The 14601-nt window shown below is 45.9% G+C and overlaps 1 protein-coding gene across 2 annotated transcripts in view; it reads left to right on the top strand.

The window, feature by feature from the left end:
* The window catches only part of CLIC5 (CLIC family member 5), a 68307-nt gene that overhangs the window by 21511 nt on the left and 32195 nt on the right, over positions 1 to 14601 (top strand). The gene's annotated exons all lie outside the window — the stretch shown is intronic.

Below are 14601 nucleotides of genomic sequence, written 5' to 3'. Positions count from 1 at the left end.
TGCTGGCGATGCAGCTGGGAAGCAAAAGGAAGTCTGCCTGATTTATATATTGCTTTAGTTTCCCTTTTTGTTAACAGTGAAGATGCCAAAACCCACATAGCATTTTCTACCTTGTGCTGCTTGTAAAGAGAAAGAGAATGGGAAAGAGAAGAATAATTTTAAGATTTACAAAGTAGTGAAGATTGCTGTTTTTAAGATGGTCTTTCTCATTCATGTTAAATAGCAGGAGTCATTTGACTGCAACATTAAGTATATCTGTACTGGGCTTTAAAATATAGAGCTAACAAGAGCTATTAATGATTAGTTAAGATCAGCTATAAGAACTTCATTTCATTTCTAATGGGATTTCTAATGGAATTGGAAATGAGCTTAATAATAACTGTAAAAGTCACTAACCACTGGAATGAGCCTTTCTTCTTCTGATTCAGATCAGGACTGGACATATTTCAGAGAAATGTGCAGATAGAGTTGATACAGGAATAAATGTGCCATAAAATCTGCAATCCAGGTAGGATCATGGAATCACAGAACCACAGACTGGCCTGGGTTGCAAAGGCCCACAGCGCTCATCCAGTCCCAACCCCCTGCTGTGTGCAGGTCGCCAACCAGCAGCCCAGGCTGCCCAGAGCCACATCCAGCCTGGCCTTGAATGCCTGCAGGAGTGATATATTGGTACAGCAGAATAGGGATTGATTCAAGCACAGAAGAGAGCTTTCTTTTTCTGTGTCACTGAAATCTGGCACAAATTTGATCAAAGCTACTCTGATAGAAACAATGTTCAGAGGCCACTTGCATGTCTTAAAATATCTCTTGGTGCCAAGGGTGCAGTAATGGCATGGGATCAGTTCAGGACTGGTTAAGGGTTTGCTTATTTGTTGGTATGCAGGTGGCAGCCATCGGGAAGGCCTTCAGAGTTGGGGTGACCGATGCCGGTGTGCCGGGGCTCCAGGCTCCTGTGCCAGGAGGGATCCCACCCTGTGGCTGAGGCAGAGGAAGAGCTAAAACCTTTTCTCTTTACATAAAGACTGCAAAAGCTGCTGGGGCTTTATGGCTCTGTGATCCTCACAAAGCACGGAATCAGTTCTCAGGTCGGACAGGTGTCTCTCTCTGTACTAAGTGTCAAATCTCTCCACCTCATAGCATCTCAGCACCCAAATAATCACCCTGAACATCGCCACCCACCATGTATAGCTGTTGTTATTTTGGGTGCTGGTGCCCATCTGTACCTGTGTATTGTCCAAAACGAGCGGTCCCCCGATGGCTCACTGCTATTGTTGCTGTTGTTTTTCTAGATTGTGATTCGATTTGTGTGGGTCAACAGGCACGTTGTGTTCCTGCTTTCCTTTTGCTTCTAGCTGCTGAATGGGCAGCTTACTTCAAACAGATACAAATGCATATCATGGGAGGAAATGACTTTCTTTCAGTGCCCCGTGTTTTGTGATGAGCCAATGTTGCTGTTGTTTGCTCCATTTGTTTTATTGGTAGTGTTTTTTTAAAGCTGTCTGGATGAAGAGGGGTTGAACCATGGAATGTTCTTGCAGGCTGTAGGGACTGTCATAATGGCAGTTGCAGTTGTTCTGTTCCCACTTCTATCAGTTTTTCAGGACAGGAGACCAGGGCCCAGATCTCCAGCCCGCTCTGTGCAAAGCCTTGTTTCAGACTTCCTCCAGCACTTGCATCCTTTTCACTTTCTTCTCTGACCACTGACTCACACATCCAATTTCAAACAAGTGGCATTTTGCCTTAATTTACTGAGCTGTCTTTCCTTGAGCTGAGAACCCTAAATTTGGATTTTTGGTTTTGTTTTGCTTTTAATGTCAGTTAATTTCTGTCCCCAGTATAGCTGTAGATCCAGTTTTAGATCTGGGTCTTCCATGAGGTTCAAAACCACTTACCCCTTTTCAAGGGTTGGACTCGGTGATCCTTATGGGTCAATATCTCAACCTGGGATGGATATTCTGTGATTCCATGATAAGATGGAGCCCAGAGCCTTTCCTGAGCATGCATGGATATGAGCTTTTGGGTTTAGTTCAACTCTAGCTATGCCTTTCTCTAAACACTTAATAGAATCCCAGACTGGCCTGGGTTGCAAAGGCCCCCAGCGCTCATCCAGTCCCAACCCCCTGCTGTGTGCAGGTCGCCAACCAGCAGCCCAGGCTGCCCAGAGCCACATCCAGCCTGGCCTTGAATGCCTGCAGGGATGGGGCATCCACAGCCTCCTTGGGCAACCTGTTCCACTGCCTCACCACCCTCTGGGGGAAAAACTTCCTCCTCACATCCAACCTAAACCTCCCCTGGCTCAGTTTAAAACCATTCCCCTTGTCCTATCACCACCCACCCTCACAAACAGCTGTTCCCCCTCCTGTTTATCCGCTCCCTTCAAGCACTGGAAGGCCACAATGAGAAGTTGTGTTTCTCACTATTCACTCCATACAGAAGGCAGCTGAGCATGGCTGGAGGAGGACTTGTTCTGGAGTTGGAATTGCCTACTTGTCCACCTGGGACTGATGAAACCAACATCCCTAAGGCATGCATCTATGGAAGACCTCCTGTCCTCCCAGGCGAGCAGGGCCTATACCTGAAGGTTACTGTGTTTATCTCAAAAGAGATGATGCTGCAAGAATAATAATAGTAATAAAAAAGTGCTGATTGCACACAGCTACTACCCTGTGTGATCCTGGGAAGGACACAGAGCAGGGGATGTAACCTTGGGATGGTGATTTTCTTTTCCAGTGGAAGGAACTGCCTCTTGTCCCTGTCCTTGGCCAACATCCCCAGTCTTGTCATTCACTCCTGTCAGCATCTTCCTGCAGCTTGCATGGGCAGGAGTCTTTTTTTTCCTATTTAGCCTCTGGGCATCTTTCACACTTTGCTCCAGGCATTTATGGGAACATTTAAAGAAATGAACCATACCTGGGATGTTTGAGAGTGGATACAATTAGTAGCAATCATGTTGTGCCCTGCTGTCAGAAAGAGCCTTTTGTGCTGATGTTTGGTTATTCAGTGCAAGTGGAAATGTGTAGAATTTATCTGGGTTTATAATTTTTCACATTTATAAAGACATCTTTCAGAGAGATTTGGAAGCAATTCTCCTGGCAAATGCTTGTTTCTCAATTATCTCAACTTGGATGTTCCGGTGAACTTTTCATGTTAGATGCTTGGTATATGTTGCTCAAATAGCATTCTGCAAATCACAGTGAAATGGAAACTGCTGGATCAGAGAGCTCAGGATAAAACAAAAAGCTGCTGCAGAAGCTTCTGAGATGGAGCAGGGTGAGATTCAGTCCATCTGTAGAGGTGGTTGGGATTGCATTGGGTGCATTGAGATGAGATCGAAGGAGGAGAGACCAGAGGAGAAGCTGCCAGGAAAACTGCAGTGGCATCAGTAGGGGAGGTTTTATACAAAGGGAAGAAAGGAAAGAATGACGTAAGGTTTTAATCAATAGCATTAAATTAAATTAAATTAAATTAGCTAAGGGTTTTTTTTTTTAATACTGGATATAGGATAAAAATAAATTAGAGGGAATTCAGTTTGAGTATCAAGTCAAAGTGTGTTTTGAGAAGAAATTGTCCTGCATGATGATGAGATCCTAACCCTGCTCTTGCAGCATCCATCAGGCATTTGCTTCACAATTCCATACAATATTTGCAAATATCACTTCTCATCATACATGCACTTGTTCAAGTTTCCCCAGTAGTTTTGGGAATGCGTCACTGTTATTTTCTTGAGTGTTTGATCTTGAAAACACAAATTGTTTTGCTTTTAGATGAGTAACAGGGTGCATTTGTTGGTTGTTGAGGTGTGTGCCCTCCTTAAGCTCTTGTTTTCCTTGCAAGTATTTACATTTACAAATACAGAACTTGCTCTCTGTCTCTTGTTTAATGAAATATTCAGGCTGCGTCGCGTTCCCCTCCTTTGCAGATGGCTCTCAGAAAAGCTGCCCATGGAGTAACACCGTCTTGGTGGCTAAACTTGACTGTATGTAAGAGGTCAGATGAACAAATATGGTGGGTTTGGCATGCAAGAAAATATTCAAGGTGAAGAGATGTCCCCTGCATAGAAAGCCATGCTATGATCCTTTGCTCAGGGACCTGATTTAGCGGAGGGCTGTTAGAGTTGGGGTAGGATGGTTGGGTTGTGGTTGGACTCCATGATCTTTAAGGTCTTTTCAACCTGAGCTATTCTATGGTTCTATGATTTCTCTGTGTACCCTCACAGCAGTAAGGTTTGGTCCGGATTCTGTTGGATATCAATTTGATCTCAGAAGGAGCAGAGGGGCAGTGGCACAGCTGCACAAGGAGTGCTGGGGGCTCCATCCCCATAGGGGTCCAAGGACCTTGGAGATGTCACACTGGGGATGTGGGCAGGTGGAGTGGGCTGGGATTGGGCTTGGGGATCTCAGGGGTCCGTCCTGAATGACTCCATGATTCTATGGATTTCATAATTGTACCAGTAAATATTTTACTGAAGTTACTGGGGCTTCCATTGGGAATTCATGCTGAGATGCATGCATGAAACCAAATTCTAGCTGGTGCCTGCGATGCTCTCCTCCTTTGCTGTGCAACTTGAGCTGCTTTCTGGGAAAGTGATGAGCATGGCTCACATCTGGGATGAGGCTGCCTCAGACTGCAGCACCACAGCTCTGGAGATGCCGAAGGAGAAAGGACAACAGGCTGCAAGCTGCAGAAGAGTTCTGCGGAGCTCCTGGTGGCTCTTCCATCCCATTCAGATCAATGGAAGCCACGAATGAGCATAGTTACGTGGTCAGTAAGGTGCAAAATGAGACCATCGAGGGCAGGTCACGGCCACTGACTGCTTTGGTGGTGAGTGCCCTTCTCAGAGGCAGCCCTCCATTCAGCCCTGTGTTTACAGGGCTGCAAGTGCCTCTCTCTTCTAACAGTGCACAGAAAGTCCTGGAATTTCAATAAATAATTCAGCCCCGGATCTGATTTCAGATTCAGCATTAACTTTCAGCACCTGGCTGCTGTTATTATTTGTTAGTCTGATACACTGCTTAGAGGCATGGAAATTTGGCTGCGATTCACCAGCATTTGCAGAATATCCTCTATGGCCAGATTACCATCCAGGGCTCAGAGATTTTTAACAGACATTCAAATTCCAGATCTGCACAGATTGAATTCTTACAAGAACAGCAGCATGCAAGGCTCTGTCCTGGGAAGTGGAGGTCTCAGCACAGAGCTTTCTGCAAAGCAATGCCTCCTCTATTTGCACCTGCCCTCTACCCGAAGCACCGGTAATTGCACCATAATTTGCACTGCCTGTGCAACCTTTTGACAATGATGCAGCTCTCATTTTATTTTCTACATTTTCCCCGTGGGAATACATTTTTTTTACGTGTCTGTTCAGCTCCGAGGATATAGAATCATCAGAAGCAATCACGGTTGGTGGCCTGCAGGTACCCCAAAGGGCTCACTCCCAGTTCCTTTCTCCAGAGCCCGTAAAGTTACTTCTGGTTTTGATCACTTATTAGAAAGAAACTGGTGAACTGAAATTACAATTCTGCTCTCACTGGTGGATCTTTAGTGGGAACAGCTTGTATCTCAGGGCCATGATTTAGTGGAGGGCTGTCAGAGTTCAGGTGGCACAGCTAGGTTGTGGTTGGATTTGATGATCTGTAAGGGTTTTTCCAACCTGAGCAGTTCTACGAATAGTGGCTATGATGGGAGCGGACTTAGAGTAAGTCTGTTGTAGTCCATTCACCCACTGCTGAAAGGCCGAAATCAGAATGTTATATAGACACACGGTTCCAGAATGTGGGATGAGCAGACAGATGAGATGAGTGCATCTCCCTGCAGCGCCACGAGAGGGGACCTCGCTACCGCTCTATGCCCATCGCTCCTGACAGACCTCAGAGCGCGAGCTCTGCTTCAGCCACCAGACGTTAGCCACAAGCAGAGGGAAGTCTGTGGTTTGTGTGATATGAAAAGTCGGGGACCATTATTATCATTGTACCTTTTGGCTGTTAGACCCAGAAGTGTAAGGCCAGTCCTGTCAAATTCATTCCCATAGTCCCCACTGCCTGCAACGGGGCACGGCCACATCCTGCACAGCTTAGGGGGAGCAGAGCCTCGTCCCACCGGGTCTGCTTTGCTGTTAGAGCATCGCTGTGTGCTGCTGCTGGGACGTGGGGGCACCCACTTGGCTGCCCCACATTGCTGCAGGATGGGGTGCACTCAGTCTGGCTTTCCCAGCTTCTTCTGCCTTTTGATTCCTTCAAAGCCTCCACTGATGCAAATTGCACAACCTCCTTAGAAAGCCCACTTTGTCTTTCGTCTTTCATATAATTACACTGGATTTCTTTTTTCTCCTAATGCTTCATTGCTGCAAATTAAGCAAAATAATAATCCTATTCTTCACGGAAATGAACAATAGCCCATCATCCTCTTTGTAAACAGTCTTTTGTGTGCTGGAGGACTGCGGTATTGCCTGAAGCTGCTCCTAGGAACCCACACACCAATTGCATCACCGTGCTGTGCTTGTCTGAGGGCTCACACACCGATGGTTTGTACTGCTTGGATCTTCCATACAGCCTCCTTCACGCTTCCCCATCCTGCTCTTGTACAGTACCTGCTGTTCCTCTTGTCATACCTTGTGCTTTACTTCTCTAAATTCCATTTAAGCGACTTCAGACACTTTGTTCTGACTTCTCTGTGTGGGTTTGGAGCCTGTTCCTCTCCTGTGCTTGTTGCTATTGGAGTGTTGTAGGCTTCTCTCAGTTCCTTCCTTCATTTTGCTGATGGAGGCATGAACTATGACTCATCTTGTCACAGACCTTTATGGTACTCCTAGTTGTTGTGTGGTTCTAGAGTAACAGAAAACTTGATTATGACTACTTCAAAGATGTGCTCTGCAGAGGCTACGTACAGTTCCTGGGTCCCTATTTATATATCCCGCCCCTATGAGGGTGGATTGTGATAGGACAAGGGGAATGGTCTTAAACTGAGCCAGGGGGAGGTTTAGGTTGGATGTGAGGAGGAAGTTTTTCATGCAGAGGGTGGTGAGGCAGTGGAACAGGTTGCCCAAGGAGGCTGTGGATGCCCCATCCCTGCAGGCATTCAAGGCCAGGCTGGATGTGGCTCTGGGCAGCCTGGGCTGCTGGTTGGCGACCTGCACACAGCAGGGGGTTGGGACTGGGTGAGCGCTGTGGGCCTTTGCAACCCAGGCCGTTCTGGGATTCTATTTGGTGAATGCAAATCTGAAAGCTTATACATTTGTCATCTTTTGAGTTCTTCTTCCCTACCTTCTCTGGTATCTCATTATCAGTGAACAGTTGAATTCCCCCCAAAAAGCAAAGATTTTAGAAGCCGTTCTCTGTAGTTACGTGCAGTGCCCACTGTGGGTGTATGGGATCTTTGTCACGATCCCAGTGAGTGGTGGGAGCACCGTTGTTTCATTGGGTTGGAACAGCTCAAGAAGTGTTAAAGGATGATTTTTATTTTATTTTTTGGTCTGGGCATACATATATCCAGCCCACTTTGTCCACGTGCACAGAGACTCTGTGCATGATCCGCTGGCCAGGGCTGTGGAGAGAACGGCAGTTTGGGTTTTTGAAGAATTTCAAGATTTTGCTCTAAATCACCCAAAGACTGAAAAACACATTTTAAAATACCCACAGCTTTATTGAACAGAAGCTGTGGGTTTTCTGAGGGGAGGGAGAATGAAATAGCCTTGGTGATTCTGAAAGGAGCTTTCGGCTGCTGGGCTGACGGGAAGCCAGGAGCTCTCAGGCTTTGGGTTTGCATGGTCCCAGCACCCTGCCTGCCCTGCAGAAGGGCATGGAGGTACTGCACTGGGACATTGGGTCGCACTGTTATGGCCAAAGCTGATGCACAGCTCCACCAGGTATCTGTGAAGTTCCAGGTGTCCTCCTCCAAAGAACAGTGTTTCAACAGATGTGATTTTCAACATTCTCATACTGTTGGGTTTTTTTTTGCCTAATTGCTCAAGAAACTCACAGAGGGGAAAATTCCCAAAGCAGATCTAGAAAACTGTTAGTAATACTTTGAAAAGCAGCTTTTCATTCTGAGTGGCTCTTGGCCCTAGTTTCTGTATGTGGAGAAGTGACACGTGCGAGAAGCTGTCTGCCTTCAAATTGTCCCACAGCATCTAGAACACCACACAGCCCTTAGCTGGTACTAAGAATGCTGATCAGTGGAAGACGTCACCGTATGCACTTTGTATCTGAGCCTGTGCTACTTCATGGCTGCCCCTATTCCAGGGGCTTTCCCCTGAGATACCACCATGTGGACGTCAGATGTTAGCTCTAGGGTTAGGGTTACCCAGAGCAAAGCATGCTGGAACACAGTCTAGAAAAAAAAAAAGTATGTCCCTAATTCATAAATTGCAGCATACATTTTGCTATAGGAAGTTCTGTTGTAGCTCTTCCTTCCTTTGATTATTTACCATCAATTTCTCATTAAGTTGAATGCATGCAGTGATAGGGAAGGGATCTAAAAATATAACTGAGAACAAAATCCTTTATTGGCCCAGGGTGCTGGACCTGTCTGTGCTTTGCTATTCTGATGCTGTGTGCCAAGCTGTGGGCCTGTAGTATTTCAAAAGAAAGGAAGAAAGGTGATGGAATGGTATGAGGAGGCTGTGGATGCCCCATCCCTGCAGGCATTCAAGGCCAGGCTGGATGTGGCTCTGGGCAGCCTGGGCTGCTGGTTGGCGACCTGCACACAGCAGGGGGTTGGGACTGGGTGAGCGCTGTGGGCCTTTGCAACCCAGGCTGTTCTGGGATTCTATGATTCTATGATCTGCCCCTGGAATAGGGGCAGCCATGAAGTAATACAAGCTCAGATACAAAGTCCATCCACCTCTCTGTGGTTATCGTAATGCAACCTGCACACAGCAAGCTGGAGTTCTCCGGCATCCATCTGTGGTTCCATGGGCGCACAGATTATTGCAGAGCAAAGCCATGCACAACACTTGCAGGGCCCTAGGGAAAGGCACGGCTTTGTGCAGGCTGTGCAGATGGGAATGCTTGGCATCAGGTGAAGGGAGCAGGTGGAGCCAACTGATTCTTAGTTCCAAACGTCCTAAAACGTGATGGAAAGATCTTCAGGAAGAACCTGGCCTGGGTGAAATGCTGGCATCTGTATGTGTATAAACAGTTGGAAAGCAATGATTTACCAAATCTGCAGAAAATATTTGTCATGTCTTCACTATCAATGCTCATAGGGTCTCCAACATGCAATTCTCACCTGAAAATCCTTAATGTCTTAAGAGTACAAGTGCACCTCTCCTAAACAGCAGAGAGCTGGAGAATGGTCGGATGGAGCTCTGGGCAACCTGATCTGGTGGGGGCAACCAGCCTGTGGCAGGGGGTTGGAGGTCGATGATCACTGAGTTTCCTTCCAACTCAAGGCATTCCATGATTCCATGATTCTAAGTACATTGGCAGCTCCTTGGAGGTCCTCAGCTCTCCTGACGTGATGCTCAGCCAGTTTGGATAGTGTGGAACACACCAACTCCCTGCAAACTGGCCAGCAGTGCAAACCCAGTTGAGCTTACGTGCATCTATAACGTACGTCTGTATGGATGCCAGACTTGGACAACATTTTGGCTGGCTTTTGGAGAGCTGGCTGAAGATATTCACCGCTTCCTTTTTGTCTTGTTACTACCCTGACAGTCTTTCTAGCAAATGCTCTATTTTTGTTTGACATATATGCACATGGTCCATTTCCATGTATGTGTGCTTAGGAATGTATTTCTTCTCTAGCTTGCCCTCCCTTGAAAGGCTGCTGCTACGAGTTTCTCCTAGCAAAATGAAATTTCGGAAAGAGTCCAATGGAATTAAAATGCTGCACAGCAAATTTATTATTGTTATTACAGGCTCCCATTCAGGAAAATACTTAAGTATGTGCTTAAGTCCCATTGAAAGCATCAAGACTTAAGAACATGCTTAAAGTCAAGCGTATACTTCCTCTGAATTGGGATGTATTTCAGCACATGCTTAAATGCTTTCCTGAACCAGAGCCACGGTCAACAAGAGCGTCCTGTGATGCACAGGACTCGTGCTGTAAGATTTACTCCTTGCCTGGGACATAGCAGTGCTGCTCTATGAGCATACACTTCTTTGCTCTGTTGGTGGTACTCCAAAGAGCTTACTGGCTTTTGCAGTTGGACGAGAACTTGTGAAAGGAGTCTAGAAAGTAGGAAAAAAGAAGAAAAAAAGATCTTTGCTAAAGCAATACCTTGGCTTGTCTGATCTCACGTTGCACCCAATGATTTTTCCTTACGATGGAGATTTGTGCTGTTGTGCGTATTGTGGTATATGCATATTGTGGTATAATTACGAAGACAGATTTTTTTTTAAATGGCACAGTAAATAGGATATTTCCTGGCTTGCTCTGCATTTCAAATAAGATTTTCACTTCCCCTTTGGGTTCTGAGTGTAAGGAGAGTAAGTGTCAAAAGGCAGGCGCCTTCCCAGCTCCAGCAGAGAGAGTGCAGCCATGTGGAACGTGCATCTAGATTTTGATCGTAGGGATGATGAAATCAAACCTCTCCTTAATTCTCAGTCGGAAACATTGGGGTGAATTAGCCTGCCTGCTGTTGCTGACGTGTTAAAATCCCTTTGAATAAGAAATGTCTATTTAGTGTCATCAAAAATATCCGTGTACTTTGCCATGAGTCCAAGAGAGCACTGGGCCATCGTTCAGGGTGGTCTCAAAGCAATGAAAAATGACAACAAAATGAAAATAGATAAAACCACACACATTCTGATACTGGAGAAAACACAGAGCTTTACAAAGCACAACTCTTTCCGACATCGCCATTTTTAAGCTAGATGCTTAGTCATTACTAATGACAGCATATTCCTATAAAGCTGCTCTATTTTGGGAACAACTGCAAGTGCAGCTTTGCTTCTTCCCCACCTTAAGGTCAATTACAATAATGTGCAGTTGCCTATGTACATTGCAGTCTCTCTGCATGCACCACTCAGTATTTTTGGACAAGTGTGGAAGTTTATTCAAGTTATATCATTCAAAGCAAGCAGTAACTTGAACTTGAGAATAGCTCCCTGTTCACATTGTCCGGCCATGCCTGTGCAGTGCTGGAGGCTCTGGATGTTACTGCTGCCTTACAGGGGGATTTGGCACAAGCTTGTAGAATGACTGAGACTTTTTTTCTTCCTCTACAGCCTCCTTAATTTTATTCCTTGGGTGTGTGTCAGTGCTCCCTTGCTTGTGCACATGAATAAGGTTGAATTGATTCCCTAAAAATAGCAGAAGTATTGGAGGAGTGCTTTATAAATAACGAAGGAGAATACCTTGCTCATTCTTGTCACTGCTCAGATTTGAGCAAGCAGCTGCTCTGGTGATGGGGTGTCCCAGTGTGGCTGCACTGAGTCCCAGGGCAGGGCCCTGCATCGCTTGGTGGTGCTACCTGGATGTCCAGAGGCCAATGGGAAAGCATCCCATTCAGCAGCTGAACTGATAGATGAAGGTTTGAGTGAAGCAGCGGGATCAGAAAGTGATGTTTCCAGGATGGAACAAAGCAATCCTCCAACAGTTCTGCCTTCACAAGCTCCAGGCTTTACAGCTGCTGGTGTCCACGTGTGTCCCACTTCAGTTCAGGCACTTGCTGGGTTCAGTCAAAGAGAAAAGCAGGCAGGTTCTTGTTCTGGATGTGCTTTGCTGCCTCGTCTGCATGAGGGACTTTCCTTTGGGCATCCCCCATTAAACTTCAGTGGGATGAATGCTGGCCAGGCAGTCTGGTCAGCAAATCCTTGAATCTGTTTTACTCTCCGAGGGTCCCTCCAGGCTGAGGTCCTTCTCCATAGAGAAAAGGAGGGAGTGCTCATCTGCAGGGGGGAAAGAGCTCTCAAGCCCTTTCACAGCTCTGGTGCACATCTAAAAAAACTTCTTCAGTGGTCCTAGTGCCCGTAAGTCTGTCCCGGCTGCAATAATTATACCTGCAGCATTGCTGGCATCACCAGCTTGCTCCTTATGGTGCCTGGCTGAGCGCAGTTGCTGTGCCCCAGGGAATCACAGAATCACAAGGTTGGAAAGGACCTACAAGATCTTCTAGTCCAACCATCCTCCCATCACCATCACTACCACTAAGCTATTCAATTATATCTCATAGAAGCCGCATGAGAAAGATTCTGCGGTCGCTCGAGACTAGCAGCAGGAGTAATGGTGTTTCTCCAGCTTGTCAGTTTCTTGTTCTTTTCTTTCTGTCCGCTGTTGGAGTTCTTGATCTTGATTAAGGCATAATTTAATTCCTACTTTTCTGAGCCCTTGTGCTGGGGCAGGCATAATGGCTTTGTGTTTGGGCACTAGCAGGGTGCTTTCAGCAAGCTGATCTTCTGTGAAGCTGAAAGTGACTCAGCCTGAGCAGTGCTCTGTTTCTCCTCCTCTCCTCCTGGTAGGGAGCAGACTTCACAGGTAATCTGGAGGCACGCTGATATGCCTTCCAAGTTATTACCCTGGAAGTTTTTGCTCTTTTTGAGCACTAAGCAGTGAGTTGCTGACAGCTGTTGGAAGCAATGAGAAAGGATTCACGAAACAGACAGAGCCTTGCCTCCAATTTCTGCAGACTGGAGCTGAATTTAATGGATAAATTGTGTTGCTGGGGAGATTTTGACTCTGTTCCCTCCTCTGTCACCAGTTTGCCTTGTGATTTGTGGCAGCATTTTCAGCTGTGCCCGTCACATGAGATCGAAACCCATGAGTCAGACTCCACCCAAATCATGAGCCTGGCTTCCAGATCCAGGAGCTTTGAAAAGAGGTCATACCGTACTGTGTCTTTAGTTTATCTTTCCTTTCTGGAATTTCCTCTGTGTATTCCCAGCGTGTCTCTAGCAATTAATGTTTTCTACTCTTTTGGAAGTGCTGGGGGTGTATTCTGACCATTTGGTGCTGTTAGAAGCCTCGTTTGACTGACACAATTAGTTTTGCTTTTGATCTCCAAATGAATCTTATTTCTTCCAGACTCCACGTCTTTGCCCTGTCCCCAGTGTCCTCCATCCCTCAGCCTCACACAACCCATCACCACCATCCAACCACTCTGTGTCCCCTCTTCAGTCTTGAGAGGGTTTTTCAGCATTGCCTTTCATGATTGGGAGAGTGCAAAAAGACACAGATCTGTGTAATCCTTAACCCTTCTGTGAGAATATGGAATTGCAGAGAGCAGGGAAACACTCTTCCTGAGTCTCTTTCCTGAAAAGGTGAAACTTGTAGCATAGGAAAAGGGCACTGAGGACAGGCAGTACAGTTTCTCTGTTCAGGATGGGAGACCTTTGAATTAGGTGATAAAAGACCCCTTTGCTCATGAGGTATTTGCAGGACTTGGCAAACCAGAGTTTCTGATTCCTTCAAAGGGAGTCAGGTGAGGGTGAATCAGACTCAATGGAGTTACAAGCCAAAGTAAATCCAGAGAACGTAAGTTGAGAGTGAGCCCTTGTGTCGGCCCTGTTTTGCTCTCTAATTCAGTGGTCAATCTGTTTTTCTTCAAATGTAAGGTTCATAATATATTGTTTGTAGGCTCTGTTGGCTGACTCCATTGTGGAGGATATGGGTAGAATGAGGTGGTGAAAAAGCCAAGGGGAAATTCGGTGTCGTATCACTGTTTTCCCCTATAGCGTTTGCCTCTTTTGAGGAGGGTAAGAAGTTACAACTTGTTGGCAAGGTTTTATTAAGCCAAAGCCAAATCAATAAATGTAATTTTGCAGTAATTATTGCATGCAACACTGTGGTGCCTGGTATTCCCATGGTAGCATTGCCATTGTTTTGCCATGAAGTCTGGAGATCAGAGCCAGCTATTTGACTAAGTTACGCAAAACGAGTCTACTCGCACCCCAGGCAGACCAGAAAATGCATCTTCCCTTGCTCAGCTTCACACTGTACCCTCACCCATGTTTGCAGGTTTCTGCATATGCTGTGTGCCAGGCATATGGCCAGTCCATAATGTCAGGCAGAAGTGCAGCTGAGCCACATATCTCTAGAGTCGGACAGCTAGGAACTGAATCTGAACCCAGAGAAAAGCTCTTTACCTAGCCTGAAACCTTACCATGAGCTATCTCCAAGACTTGAATCCACACCGTCTCCATAGTTTGGTAGATGGGAAATCTGGAATTTGTTTTTAAACAGAATTATCAGAAGCTGTGTCGAAGATGTGAGGAAGATGCACGATGCCTGCCAGAAAATCTTTCAGCTAAACTTTTCATATGCAACTTGTAGCAAGCGGACACATCTCAAAGTGTTTCTTGTTGTGCTGTATTTCAATAAACTGCGGTAATTAGAAGTGATTCCTTCTTTAAGACAGAGAAATGCTACCTCACAGCTTGAATATTAAAAAGATAAAATTTGTGAAAGCAAACAGAGTAACGTGATATTTTCTCCAGAGGAAAAGGCCATGTGTTTTCCTGCCTGTTTCATCAGCCATTTTCAGACACACACTGTGTACATAAAGTGCAGTTATGCAACCCACATGGGTCAACAAAGGAAGGTTGGTTGCTTCACTAGGATTATAAGAATCTTTCAAACACAATGGTACCACAAATTAAAACGGAAATCTATCAAAACCTTTATCGTCCTGAAAGCTTTGGCCACAAGTGTAATTACTGT

This window comes from Meleagris gallopavo, chromosome 2 (assembly GCF_905368555.1).
Source record: "Meleagris gallopavo chromosome 2, MGAL_WU_HG_1.1, whole genome shotgun sequence".
Lineage (NCBI taxonomy): Eukaryota > Metazoa > Chordata > Aves > Galliformes > Phasianidae > Meleagris > Meleagris gallopavo.
The sequence above is the reverse complement of the archived record's forward strand: the minus strand, read 5'-3'. Positions and strand labels throughout refer to the sequence as shown.